This window comes from Bombus huntii, unplaced genomic scaffold (genome assembly GCF_024542735.1).
Source record: "Bombus huntii isolate Logan2020A unplaced genomic scaffold, iyBomHunt1.1 ctg00000178.1, whole genome shotgun sequence".
NCBI lineage: Eukaryota > Metazoa > Arthropoda > Insecta > Hymenoptera > Apidae > Bombus > Bombus huntii.
Window position 1 is genome coordinate 1 of NW_026099415.1, and position 15398 is coordinate 15398.

The following is a 15398-nucleotide window of genomic DNA, read 5'->3' on the forward strand; positions in this document are numbered from 1 at the left end:
GCTTAAATTCAGCGGGTGATCTCGCCTACTCTGAGGTCGCTTCAACGTCACGACGCGAAACGAAAATTCGTTCGTGTCGTGTTTTGCGTAGACTCGTAGAAAACGAAAGCTCGGAAAGATTCGGTGCGAGAGAAGGTGGTGTGTGTGTGTGTATTTCTCTGTGCGAAAATCGCCTCAAAGAGAAAAAAAATTCGAATAGAAGGAGAACACTCTCTATTCGATATACAATATATATGTATGTATGTATGTACGAGCGTTTTATGCATCTCGCCAAAGTGCCAAACTTCGTTCGTCGTATCATGTTCGAGCTAAGACTCACGCAAGACATCCGTGTAACGATCGTCCGGTTTTTAACGTCCGTCCTCTTTTTCTCCTACAGCCGTTTCTCTTCTCTCGACGATTCCAGCGGTTCCCGGTACGGGAACTCACGCAAGTGAAAAAGCGAGCGAGACGTACCGTCGGGTGGGTGTGTGTGTTCGGGGACTGGACGACCGGCGCGACGTTAGGATGCGCGGTCCAGCGATAGACGACGAAGAGGCATGGGATGACCAACACTCTCTTTTCTCTATTCTCGAAGCGTCGAATTGCCATAAAAAAAAAATCACACGCGCGCACGACATAGTCGTACGCGCGTGTATACCTCGTCTCTCTCAAAGTTTTTTTCTCGAGCCTCGCCAAAGGGGATCGTCTTCTTCCTCGTCTACGATCTCTCCGACGACGACGACCGTACGAACAACTTCGTAACGGACTCACATGCGCATCTTCCTCGGGTACAGAAACGCTGCGGAAAACACCTCGAGCTTGTAGTTACAGCAGCACCCGTGTATAGCCGATCTTAGACACACGCTAGTTCGCACACGCGTTACATATATAATATGTAAGATTTCCGACGAACGTGGCTTTTCGGGAGCCAGGCGCGCGGGCAGAGAGATACACGACGACGGGGAAAATTCGTCCCGATACGAGTACGTGTACTCTCCGATCTCCGCGCGACGCTGGGGATCATACCTCCCTAAGTCGTCAGAGCGCTCGAAGAAATCTCGCGTGTGCGTTCCCGGATCTACGGCTGATACTTTCGGGGCTTGTAAAAAAGCACAGAGCGTGTAAAACGCAACGACGACCCATCGATGCGACGGTCCTCGTTGTTGTCAGTCGCTTTCGCGAAGAGACGGAGTGGGCATTCGATCCCTGGGGCTGTACGAGAGTCTTAAGAAAAGACGGTAGATTATGGCAAAGTTTCGCACGCCATCGAGTTTAGGTTTTTTTTTTTGGTTCTCTCTTCTCTCCTCTCTCGACCGAGTTCCCATATTTGCTTTCTCTCTCAGTCTCGCCAAATATAATATTCTTTTAAGACGACGTCGGGGGCGCGGACCTTCGTGCGTCGAACACCGGCAAACGTAGCATATATCGCCTGATATGAAAAAAAAAATCGGTCACGAGGAGAACACTACGAGTATATACGTTCGATAACCGATACACGAAGCGGTGCATAAGCGGGCGGTCGCCCTCGTAAGGACGACTCACGACGCCGCGAGCACTCACGCAGGTCCGTGACCGGTTCTCTCCGCTCTTATTCGTATCCCTTCGTATACCTTCGTCCGACTCTGAAACGTTCTCTTATAATTTTTAAGAAGAACGACGGCGGGTTGTCAAGGCAAGAAGGGACAGAGAGAGACAGAGGTAGAGTTTCGTAGTCTCCCGTGAACACGATAGATTATATATCGAGCATGCGTACGACTTGCACGGTCTCTGCACGACCGCGACGAACGCCGACGAGCGTCCAACAATCGCTCGTACGTCGCGTATGTTCTCTCCGTCCGCTCTTATTCGTATCCTCGTTCTTGTACCTTCGTCCGACTCTGAAACGTTCTCTTATATAAAGAAGAACGACGGCGGGTTGTTAAGGCAAGAAGGGACAGAGAGAGACAGATACGGAGAGTAACGATACGCAACGCAAGCAGTCTTAGGTTTACGTGAGCAACCCTCAGCCAGGCGTGGTCCAGGAATTGTATCCGTGGACCGCAATGTGCGTTCGAAATGTCGATGTTCATGTGTCCTGCAGTTCACACGTTGACGCGCAATTAGCTGCGTTCTTCATCGACCCACGAGCCAAGTGATCCACCGTTCAGGGTAATCTTTTATAAATTTACAACAGTTCAATACTCAAATGTACTCTTCTCGGTTCTAGCGAAGCCGAGTTCCGTCACGTTCGACCAACGGGAATCGAACGCGCAGAAGTCGCCATAGGATTGACGACACAAAAACGTTCGAAAAAAAAAGAAAACGACGAACGCGCGAAGATACGCGCGTTCGCCGGCCGGGCGTAAAGTACATTATGATATATAACAACCATCGAGATCGAAGCTCCGTTCGTCAGGAAACGACGGGGATATATACACCCGATTCTGAATCCTCTGTACAGCACACGATCTCGCGAACGAGTAAGCACGGTGGCTAGCCCATGTTATATATGTGTTTGATTCTACTCTCTCGTCCAATTATTCAAGAAACAGCGCGCGTGCATCTCTCCATCGTTCGGGTGATAGTAAAGATTCGATGGGATTCGCGCGGCCGTCCGCCTCGAGCGGTCTTTCGTCCCAATATCCAGAAGCAGAGTTTGAAAAACTCTAGCGACGGCACGGGTGTCCGACTCACGACATCGAGGTTTCGAAGCCGGCGATCCCCTCCGAACGGATGGCGACCACGCGACCGACTGAAAGCATGAAAAATCGACGAAAGATAGAACACATCTCCGTTCGGGTGGTGTTTTTTCTTTAAAAAAAAAAAAAAAACAAAAATTCGATGGGACTCGCAGCCATCGTCCTCGCGCGGTCTTTCGTCCCGATATCCAGAAGCAGAGTTTGAAAAACTCTAGCGACGGCACGGGTGTCCGACTCACGACAACGAGGATAGACAGCCGGTCCCCTCCGAACGGGTTATGCGACGATAAACTCGATGAAACTTTAGTCTCGTTCAGGTAGTGTGTGTCTTGTAAATCAAAAATTCGATGGGACACGCATCCATCGTCCTCGCGCGGTCTTTCGTCCCAACATCCAGAAGCAGAGTTTGAAAAACTCTAGCGACGGCACGGGTGTCCGACTCACGACAACGAGGATAGACAGCCGGTCCCCTCTGAACGGTATATTATATATGAGATGATAGACGACAAACTGGATGAAACTTTAAGTCTCGTTCAGGTAGTGTGTAAATCAAAAATTCGATGGGACTCGCATCCGTCGTCCTCGCGCGGTCTTTCGTCCCGATATCCAGAAGCAGAGTTTGAAAAACTCTAGCGACGGCACGGGTGTCCGACTCACGACAACGAGGAAAGACAGCCGGTCCCCTCTGAACGGTATATTATATGAAACTTTAAGTCTCGTTCAGGTAGTGTGTAAGTCAAAAATTCGATGGGACTCGCATCCGTCGTCCTCGCGCGGTCTTTCGTCCCGATATCCAGAAGCAGAGTTTGAAAAACTCTAGCGACGGCACGGGTGTCCGACTCACGACAACGAGGATAGACAGCCGGTCCCCTCTGAACGGTATATAATATACATTATGCGACGGTAGACGATCAACTAGACGAAACTTTAGTCTCGTTCAGGTGGTGTAAAAAAAATTCGATGGGATACGCACGCACGGCTGTCGTCGTCCTCGAGCGGTCTTTCGTCCCAATATCCAGAAGCAGAGTTTGAAAAACTCTAGCGACGGCACGGGTGTCCGACTCACGACATCGAGGCTTCGAAGCCGGCGGCGTTCCCCTCTGAACGAACTTCGGCTAGACTAGTTACGAATCGTTGCTACACATCGTCTTCATCGTCGTCGTCGTCGACATCGACATCATCATCATCATCATATCATCATCATCATCATCATCGGTCATCGTCGCATAGCGGGCCAACATCCACGCGATGCGTCTTCGTTCTAGGTTACCCGATCCACGAGTATGTTACACGTGGTTTCGTTATTTCGAACGAAACGACATACGAAGAGCACACGCCCTTTGGGTAGGAAGCACGTTTCGAGAACGACGAGAGTTTCGATGAAAGAGACGAGAGAAGTCGACGCAGAAGGTATCCATGGATCTTCGAAGAGAACCTTCGAAGATGTATATCGGTATCCTTTCGCTCTGCGCGACTCGCTACAAGTTCTTTCGCTCTCGTCGACTCGTTCTAGACGCTTCGTTCGATCCCAAAGAGGAGTCTTCGATATGTCCCGTTGCTAGGAGGAGAACAAACGCAACACAGACCACGAAACATAGAAGAGAATAGGCGAGCATGATCACTCCGACACGAGGCACTTTAGAGATTTTCTTATTAGTTTGCATGGACTTTTATATTTCGTTTGTACGGTTTCCACGATGCAAATACGAAATACGAGATCGTGACGGCGGGTCTTTCTGTGTACGGCCTCTCGCAGGCGCCACGACTGCATTTCTCTTTACACCTGGTTTCCATCGTAATTTTTTCGTTTGATATCGAGCCTTAACTTTTGTTGGCTCTTTCGAAGCTAGAGTTCCCTTTTATTAGAATTTCATATATATATATATATATTATATGTTATATGTTTTATTCGGAGACGGCGGGTCTTTCTGTTTACGACCTCACGCAGGCGCCTCGAATAAGTTTCATTCGCATTTCGTTTTTATACTTGTATATATATATCTCTTCATCCCGATGATCGAGAGAGAGTGCCACCTTCTCTTCGTATAATTCCGTAGCTGGAGGGTCGTCTCCTCCTTAAGAATATTTCTATTCGTGCCAACGGAGGTTGCCAAGCTCCCTGGCGTTTTCGTTTGTTAAAGTATATAGCTTGTTAATACGTCGTATATACTTTCGTCGATACAGGAGGAGTACGGCTCCTTACCGACCATTGTGATATATATTTCATAGTTTTTATATGTGTTCAAGTCAAATTCTTTTGGTATCGTATCGTTAATGATCCTTCCGCAGGTTCACCTACGGAAACCTTGTTACGACTTTTACTTCCTCTAAATGATCAAGTTTGGTCATCTTCCCGGTAACATCGGCAATGCTTATCACATTGGCCGCGCACCAGTCCGAAGACCTCACTAAATCATTCAATCGGTAGTAGCGACGGGCGGTGTGTACAAAGGGCAGGGACGTAATCAACGCGAGCTTATGACTCGCGCTTACTGGGAATTCCTCGTTCATGGGGAATAATTGCAAGCCCCAATCCCTAGCACGAAGGAGGTTCAGCGGGTTACCCGGGCCTTTCGGCCAGGGAAAACACGCTGATTCCTTCAGTGTAGCGCGCGTGCGGCCCAGAACATCTAAGGGCATCACAGACCTGTTATTGCTCAATCTCGTGCGGCTAGAAGCCGCCTGTTCCTCTAAGAAGATTTGTTTGTACGTTGGTAGTAAAAACCCACCGACCGAAGCCGGGGGCCTTCGAGATACCATAAGTTACGTCTATTTAGCAGGCTAGAGTCTCGTTCGTTATCGGAATTAACCAGACAAATCGCTCCACCAACTAAGAACGGCCATGCACCACCACCCACCGAATCAAGAAAGAGCTATCAATCTGTCAATCCTTCCGGTGTCCGGGCCTGGTGAGGTTTCCCGTGTTGAGTCAAATTAAGCCGCAGGCTCCACTCCTGGTGGTGCCCTTCCGTCAATTCCTTTAAGTTTCAGCTTTGCAACCATACTTCCCCCGGAACCCAAAAGCTTTGGTTTCCCGGAAGCTGCCCGCCGAGTCATCGGAGGAACTTCGGCGGATCGCTGGCTGGCATCGTTTATGGTTAGAACTAGGGCGGTATCTGATCGCCTTCGAACCTCTAACTTTCGTTCTTGATTAATGAAAACATTTTTGGCAAATGCTTTCGCTTCTGTCCGTCTTGCGACGATCCAAGAATTTCACCTCTAACGTCGCAATACGAATGCCCCCATCTGTCCCTATTAATCATTACCTCGGGGCTCCGAAAACCAACAAAATAGAACCGAGGTCCTATTCCATTATTCCATGCACACAGTATTCAGGCGAAGGTAGCCTGCTTTAAGCACTCTAATTTGTTCAAAGTAAACGTATCGGCCCACCTCGACACTCAGTGAAGAGCACCGCGATGGGATATTAGTTGGACCGCCCGCGAGGAGCTAAGCCCACCGATAGGACGTACCACATAATGCCAGTTAAACACCGCGAGCGGTGAACCGACACTGTGACACACAGATTCAACTACGAGCTTTTTAACCGCAACAACTTTAATATACGCTATTGGAGCTGGAATTACCGCGGCTGCTGGCACCAGACTTGCCCTCCAATTGGTCCTCGTTAAAGGATTTAAAGTGTACTCATTCCGATTACGGGGCCTCGGATGAGTCCCGTATCGTTATTTTTCGTCACTACCTCCCCGTGCCGGGAGTGGGTAATTTGCGCGCCTGCTGCCTTCCTTGGATGTGGTAGCTGTTTCTCAGGCTCCCTCTCCGGAATCGAACCCTGATTCCCCGTTACCCGTTACAACCATGGTAGGCGCAGAACCTACCATCGACAGTTGATAAGGCAGACATTTGAAAGATGCGTCGCCGGTGCTAGATGACCATGCGATCAGCACAAAGTTATTCAGAGTCACCAAAACAAACGATGGACGGACAGACGAGCCATCCGCCACCGATTGGTTTTGATCTAATAAAAGCATTCCTACCATCTCTGGTCGGAATCTGTTTGCATGTATTAGCTCTAGAATTACCACAGTTATCCAAGTAAATGTAGGTATGATCTAAGAAACCATAACTGATTTAATGAGCCATTCGCGGTTTCACCTTAATGCGGCATGTACTGAGACATGCATGGCTTAATCTTTGAGACAAGCATATGACTACTGGCAGGATCAACCAGGGATCTTATTCGTATAACAATTCTTATAAATTTCGTTTAAGTTCTCTTCGTGTCGTAGGTGGGACGTAAGCACCGTACGACGAGACTTTTCGTTCTTAAGATAGATATATCTATAAAATATATCTCCTAGCGACGTTCGAGATACACCCATAGTTCAGTAATAATCTTCGAACGCCGCTCGCAGCCACTTTGTAATTCTCAACTCCACCTCCTCTCTTCTCTCTCTCTCTTTCTCATAGTCTTATATAAAATGTTTAGAATCGTACTTCTAAAGGAACATTTCCATAATGCTGTCTTCGTGTAAAAAGACTTATTAGAATATCTTAGCGGTAAAGCACGTATACGCACCTCACGCTGAACGAACAAGCGCGTATCCCAGTGCGTCGCGCTGGACATACCGTAAGAATATTCTTTCAATCGGTAGAACATTTTCGGCAGAAGACATACTACGCAAAGATAGTACGCTCCTACCGCCTCATCGGATACTTCTGCGAAAGCAGAAGTTTTTATAGAAAGCAGACGGTTATACTCTTTTGAATGAATCGATGCTCAGTTAGTACAAGCACACACGCATCTAACAATTTTTGTTAGAATACGTACACACAGGTCACCAGCTTCCCGACTCAGGGGAACCTTGCCACGATATTTGGTCATTACGTCCAGGACAGCGACCCGCGGCGCAGCAGTGTAGAGAAAAAACCAGAACGAGAACGGAGGAACAGTCGAGAAATAGCGTAAAATACACTAAGACTCGAGGAGCGGTGACTGAATTCTCAACCGAGGCCGTAGAATAGCCACGCGCTCAACGCTGTTCCGACCGAACCGTCCGGCTCGACGTCTCTCTTATAGATACGAAAGCGCCAGCCGGAAGGCCGGCGCCGGCCGGGCTAGCGGCCGCGCGCTTACGGTGCAAAACCTCCGTAGCAACGTACCGTTCGGAAGGGACGCTGGAACTTAGTCTCGCGAACGCTCGATCACTACTATACAAAGCCAATATCCAACCATCGAAATACATTACCAGACGTTTTATTAACATAATAGAAATGCATTTTTACCAAAAAATTAATTTTTTTTTTCACCGAAAAATTGCATCAGTAAACATACTCTTTTATCGAATACGGACAAAAAATAAGTTTATAATCAATTACAATACGTTAAAATAAGTAGAAATATGCAAAAAAATATATACCTTGTAACGTTAATTAACGAAAAAATTAGAAAAATATCCCAGTCGTGTCAGTTCGACGAACGCTAATTTTTTGAAAAAATCGATAAAAATGTTTAATCCCGACGTATTTAATAGAGATAGAACGATTCCCGTAAAAAAATTTATACCTTGTAACGCTTTTTAACGAATAAACTCGAAAAAACTTTTTCGCCCTCGGAATTTTTCTAAGTCCCAACGTACCGGCTCGGAATTTTTCTATGTTCCAACGACCGGTCGTGTCGGTCCAAACGTTTTTATATCCGTCTGCCGACGATATAAACGCTTAATCCCGACGTATTTTATCGAGTTATAACGATTTCTTGAAAAATATTCGTACGTTATAACGCTTTTTAACGAATTAATCGAAAAAGAGTGTTCGGTCCGAAAATTTTCTAAGTACGAACGACCGGCCGCATAGGTCCGTTTTTAAAAATCGTTCTCGGACGGAAATAAACCATTAATCCCGACGTATTTCGTCGAGTTACGTCGATTTATGCAAAAAAATTCATACCTTGTAACGCTTTTTAACGAATAAACTCGAAAAAACTTTTTCGCCCTCGGAATTTTTCTAAGTCCCAACGTACCGGCTCGGAATTTTTCTATGTTCCAACGACCGGTCGTGTCGGTCCAAACGTTTTTATATCCGTCTGCCGACGATATAAACGCTTAATCCCGACGTATTTTATCGAGTTATAACGATTTCTTGAAAAATATTCGTACGTTATAACGCTTTTTAACGAATTAATCGAAAAAGAGTGTTCGGTCCGAAAATTTTCTAAGTACGAACGACCGGCCGCATAGGTCCGTTTTTAAAAATCGTTCTCGGACGGAAATAAACCATTAATCCCGACGTATTTCGTCGAGTTACGTCGATTTATGCAAAAAAATTCATACCTTGTAACGCTTTTTAACGAATAAACTCGAAAAAACTTTTTCGCCCTCGGAATTTTTCTAAGTCCCAACGTACCGGCTCGGAATTTTTCTATGTTCCAACGACCGGTCGTGTCGGTCCAAACGTTTTTATATCCGTCTGCCGACGATATAAACGCTTAATCCCGACGTATTTTATCGAGTTATAACGATTTCTTGAAAAATATTCGTACGTTATAACGCTTTTTAACGAATTAATCGAAAAAGAGTGTTCGGTCCGAAAATTTTCTAAGTACGAACGACCGGCCGCATAGGTCCGTTTTTAAAAATCGTTCTCGGACGGAAATAAACCATTAATCCCGACGTATTTCGTCGAGTTACGTCGATTTATGCAAAAAAATTCATACCTTGTAACGCTTTTTAACGAATAAACTCGAAAAAACTTTTTCGCCCTCGGAATTTTTCTAAGTCCCAACGTACCGGCTCGGAATTTTTCTATGTTCCAACGACCGGTCGTGTCGGTCCAAACGTTTTTATATCCGTCTGCCGACGATATAAACGCTTAATCCCGACGTATTTTATCGAGTTATAACGATTTCTTGAAAAATATTCGTACGTTATAACGCTTTTTAACGAATTAATCGAAAAAGAGTGTTCGGTCCGAAAATTTTCTAAGTACGAACGACCGGCCGCATAGGTCCGTTTTTAAAAATCGTTCTCGGACGGAAATAAACCATTAATCCCGACGTATTTCGTCGAGTTACGTCGATTTATGCAAAAAAATTCATACCTTGTAACGCTTTTTAACGAATAAACTCGAAAAAACTTTTTCGCCCTCGGAATTTTTCTAAGTCCCAACGTACCGGCTCGGAATTTTTCTATGTTCCAACGACCGGTCGTGTCGGTCCAAACGTTTTTATATCCGTCTGCCGACGATATAAACGCTTAATCCCGACGTATTTTATCGAGTTATAACGATTTCTTGAAAAATATTCGTACGTTATAACGCTTTTTAACGAATTAATCGAAAAAGAGTGTTCGGTCCGAAAATTTTCTAAGTACGAACGACCGGCCGCATAGGTCCGTTTTTAAAAATCGTTCTCGGACGGAAATAAACCATTAATCCCGACGTATTTCGTCGAGTTACGTCGATTTATGCAAAAAAATTCATACCTTGTAACGCTTTTTAACGAATAAACTCGAAAAAACTTTTTCGCCCTCGGAATTTTTCTAAGTCCCAACGTACCGGCTCGGAATTTTTCTATGTTCCAACGACCGGTCGTGTCGGTCCAAACGTTTTTATATCCGTCTGCCGACGATATAAACGCTTAATCCCGACGTATTTTATCGAGTTATAACGATTTCTTGAAAAATATTCGTACGTTATAACGCTTTTTAACGAATTAATCGAAAAAGAGTGTTCGGTCCGAAAATTTTCTAAGTACGAACGACCGGCCGCATAGGTCCGTTTTTAAAAATCGTTCTCGGACGGAAATAAACCATTAATCCCGACGTATTTCGTCGAGTTACGTCGATTTATGCAAAAAAATTCATACCTTGTAACGCTTTTTAACGAATATAAACTCGAAAAAACTTTTTCGCCCTCGGAATTTTTCTAAGTCCCAACGTACCGGCTCGGAATTTTTCTATGTTCCAACGACCGGTCGTGTCGGTCCAAACGTTTTTATATCCGTCTGCCGACGATATAAACGCTTAATCCCGACGTATTTTATCGAGTTATAACGATTTCTTGAAAAATATTCGTACGTTATAACGCTTTTTAACGAATTAATCGAAAAAGAGTGTTCGGTCCGAAAATTTTCTAAGTACGAACGACCGGCCGCATAGGTCCGTTTTTAAAAATCGTTCTCGGACGGAAATAAACCATTAATCCCGACGTATTTCGTCGAGTTACGTCGATTTATGCAAAAAAATTCATACCTTGTAACGCTTTTTAACGAATAAACTCGAAAAAACTTTTTCGCCCTCGGAATTTTTCTAAGTCCCAACGTACCGGCTCGGAATTTTTCTATGTTCCAACGACCGGTCGTGTCGGTCCAAACGTTTTTATATCCGTCTGCCGACGATATAAACGCTTAATCCCGACGTATTTTATCGAGTTATAACGATTTCTTGAAAAATATTCGTACGTTATAACGCTTTTTAACGAATTAATCGAAAAAGAGTGTTCGGTCCGAAAATTTTCTAAGTACGAACGACCGGCCGCATAGGTCCGTTTTTAAAAATCGTTCTCGGACGGAAATAAACCATTAATCCCGACGTATTTCGTCGAGTTACGTCGATTTATGCAAAAAAATTCATACCTTGTAACGCTTTTTAACGAATAAACTCGAAAAAACTTTTTCGCCCTCGGAATTTTTCTAAGTCCCAACGTACCGGCTCGGAATTTTTCTATGTTCCAACGACCGGTCGTGTCGGTCCAAACGTTTTTATATCCGTCTGCCGACGATATAAACGCTTAATCCCGACGTATTTTATCGAGTTATAACGATTTCTTGAAAAATATTCGTACGTTATAACGCTTTTTAACGAATTAATCGAAAAAGAGTGTTCGGTCCGAAAATTTTCTAAGTACGAACGACCGGCCGCATAGGTCCGTTTTTAAAAATCGTTCTCGGACGGAAATAAACCATTAATCCCGACGTATTTCGTCGAGTTACGTCGATTTATGCAAAAAAATTCATACCTTGTAACGCTTTTTAACGAATAAACTCGAAAAAACTTTTTCGCCCTCGGAATTTTTCTAAGTCCCAACGTACCGGCTCGGAATTTTTCTATGTTCCAACGACCGGTCGTGTCGGTCCAAACGTTTTTATATCCGTCTGCCGACGATATAAACGCTTAATCCCGACGTATTTTATCGAGTTATAACGATTTCTTGAAAAATATTCGTACGTTATAACGCTTTTTAACGAATTAATCGAAAAAGAGTGTTCGGTCCGAAAATTTTCTAAGTACGAACGACCGGCCGCATAGGTCCGTTTTTAAAAATCGTTCTCGGACGGAAATAAACCATTAATCCCGACGTATTTCGTCGAGTTACGTCGATTTATGCAAAAAAATTCATACCTTGTAACGCTTTTTAACGAATAAACTCGAAAAAACTTTTTCGCCCTCGGAATTTTTCTAAGTCCCAACGTACCGGCTCGGAATTTTTCTATGTTCCAACGACCGGTCGTGTCGGCTCGGAATTTTTCTATGTTCCAACGACCGGTCGTGTCGGTCCAAACGTTTTTATATCCGTCTGCCGACGATATAAACGCTTAATCCGACGTATTTTATCGAGTTATAACGATTTCTTGAAAAATATTCGTACGTTATAACGCTTTTTAACGAATTAATCGAAAAAGAGTGTTCGGTCCGAAAATTTTCTAAGTACGAACGACCGGCCGCATAGGTCCGTTTTTAAAAATCGTTCTCGGACGGAAATAAACCATTAATCCCGACGTATTTCGTCGAGTTACGTCGATTTATGCAAAAAAATTCATACCTTGTAACGCTTTTTAACGAATAAACTCGAAAAAACTTTTTCGCCCTCGGAATTTTTCTAAGTCCCAACGTACCGGCTCGGAATTTTTCTATGTTCCAACGACCGGTCGTGTCGGTCCAAACGTTTTTATATCCGTCTGCCGACGATATAAACGCTTAATCCCGACGTATTTTATCGAGTTATAACGATTTCTTGAAAAATATTCGTACGTTATAACGCTTTTTAACGAATTAATCGAAAAAGAGTGTTCGGTCCGAAAATTTTCTAAGTACGAACGACCGGCCGCATAGGTCCGTTTTTAAAAATCGTTCTCGGACGGAAATAAACCATTAATCCCGACGTATTTCGTCGAGTTACGTCGATTTATGCAAAAAAATTCATACCTTGTAACGCTTTTTAACGAATAAACTCGAAAAAACTTTTTCGCCCTCGGAATTTTTCTAAGTCCCAACGTACCGGCTCGGAATTTTTCTATGTTCCAACGACCGGTCGTGTCGGTCCAAACGTTTTTATATCCGTCTGCCGACGATATAACGCTTAATCCCGACGTATTTTATCGAGTTATAACGATTTCTTGAAAAATATTCGTACGTTATAACGCTTTTTAACGAATTAATCGAAAAAGAGTGTTCGGTCCGAAATTTTCTAAGTACGAACGACCGGCCGCATAGGTCCGTTTTTAAAAATCGTTCTCGGACGGAAATAAACCATTAATCCCGACGTATTTCGTCGAGTTACGTCGATTTATGCAAAAAAATTCATACCTTGTAACGCTTTTTAACGAATAAACTCGAAAAAACTTTTTCGCCCTCGGAATTTTTCTAAGTCCCAACGTACCGGCTCGGAATTTTTCTATGTTCCAACGACCGGTCGTGTCGGTCCAAACGTTTTTATATCCGTCTGCCGACGATATAAACGCTTAATCCCGACGTATTTTATCGAGTTATAACGATTTCTTGAAAAATATTCGTACGTTATAACGCTTTTTAACGAATTAATCGAAAAAGAGTGTTCGGTCCGAAAATTTTCTAAGTACGAACGACCGGCCGCATAGGTCCGTTTTTAAAAATCGTTCTCGGACGGAAATAAACCATTAATCCCGACGTATTTCGTCGAGTTACGTCGATTTATGCAAAAAAATTCATACCTTGTAACGCTTTTTAACGAATAAACTCGAAAAAACTTTTTCGCCCTCGGAATTTTTCTAAGTCCCAACGTACCGGCTCGGAATTTTTCTATGTTCCAACGACCGGTCGTGTCGGTCCAAACGTTTTTATATCCGTCTGCCGACGATATAAACGCTTAATCCCGACGTATTTTATCGAGTTATAACGATTTCTTGAAAAATATTCGTACGTTATAACGCTTTTTAACGAATTAATCGAAAAAGAGTGTTCGGTCCGAAAATTTTCTAAGTACGAACGACCGGCCGCATAGGTCCGTTTTTAAAAATCGTTCTCGGACGGAAATAAACCATTAATCCCGACGTATTTCGTCGAGTTACGTCGATTTATGCAAAAAAATTCATACCTTGTAACGCTTTTTAACGAATAAACTCGAAAAAACTTTTTCGCCCTCGGAATTTTTCTAAGTCCCAACGTACCGGCTCGGAATTTTTCTATGTTCCAACGACCGGTCGTGTCGGTCCAAACGTTTTTATATCCGTCTGCCGACGATATAAACGCTTAATCCCGACGTATTTTATCGAGTTATAACGATTTCTTGAAAAATATTCGTACGTTATAACGCTTTTTAACGAATTAATCGAAAAAGAGTGTTCGGTCCGAAAATTTTCTAAGTACGAACGACCGGCCGCATAGGTCCGTTTTTAAAAATCGTTCTCGGACGGAAATAAACCATTAATCCCGACGTATTTCGTCGAGTTACGTCGATTTATGCAAAAAAATTCATACCTTGTAACGCTTTTTAACGAATAAACTCGAAAAAACTTTTTCGCCCTCGGAATTTTTCTAAGTCCCAACGTACCGGCTCGGAATTTTTCTATGTTCCAACGACCGGTCGTGTCGGTCCAAACGTTTTTATATCCGTCTGCCGACGATATAAACGCTTAATCCCGACGTATTTTATCGAGTTATAACGATTTCTTGAAAAATATTCGTACGTTATAACGCTTTTTAACGAATTAATCGAAAAAGAGTGTTCGGTCCGAAAATTTTCTAAGTACGAACGACCGGCCGCATAGGTCCGTTTTTAAAAATCGTTCTCGGACGGAAATAAACCATTAATCCCGACGTATTTCGTCGAGTTACGTCGATTTATGCAAAAAAATTCATACCTTGTAACGCTTTTTAACGAATAAACTCGAAAAAACTTTTTCGCCCTCGGAATTTTTCTAAGTCCCAACGTACCGGCTCGGAATTTTTCTATGTTCCAACGACCGGTCGTGTCGGTCCAAACGTTTTTATATCCGTCTGCCGACGATATAAACGCTTAATCCCGACGTATTTTATCGAGTTATAACGATTTCTTGAAAAATATTCGTACGTTATAACGCTTTTTAACGAATTAATCGAAAAAGAGTGTTCGGTCCGAAAATTTTCTAAGTACGAACGACCGGCCGCATAGGTCCGTTTTTAAAAATCGTTCTCGGACGGAAATAAACCATTAATCCCGACGTATTTCGTCGAGTTACGTCGATTTATGCAAAAAAATTCATACCTTGTAACGCTTTTTAACGAATAAACTCGAAAAAACTTTTTCGCCCTCGGAATTTTTCTAAGTCCCAACGTACCGGCTCGGAATTTTTCTATGTTCCAACGACCGGTCGTGTCGGTCCAAACGTTTTTATATCCGTCTGCCGACGATATAAACGCTTAATCCCGACGTATTTTATCGAGTTATAACGATTTCTTGAAAAATATTCGTACGTTATAACGCTTTTTAACGAATTAATCGAAAAAGAGTGTTCGGTCCGAAAATTTTCTAAGTACGAACGAC

At 43.6% G+C, this 15398-nt stretch overlaps 2 non-coding genes across 2 annotated transcripts; both read right to left on the reverse strand.

Annotated features, from left to right (window-relative positions):
• Positions 1-1978: 1978 nt before the first annotated feature.
• On the reverse strand, positions 1979-2133 carry LOC126877500 (5.8S ribosomal RNA). Its single transcript, XR_007695076.1, has one exon. It is a non-coding gene; the product is annotated as a 5.8S ribosomal RNA (ribosomal RNA).
• Positions 2134-4932: 2799 nt separating this feature from the next.
• LOC126877507 (small subunit ribosomal RNA) lies at positions 4933-6855 on the reverse strand. The gene has a single exon (XR_007695080.1). It is a non-coding gene; the product is annotated as a small subunit ribosomal RNA (ribosomal RNA).
• Positions 6856-15398: the final 8543 nt, after the last annotated feature.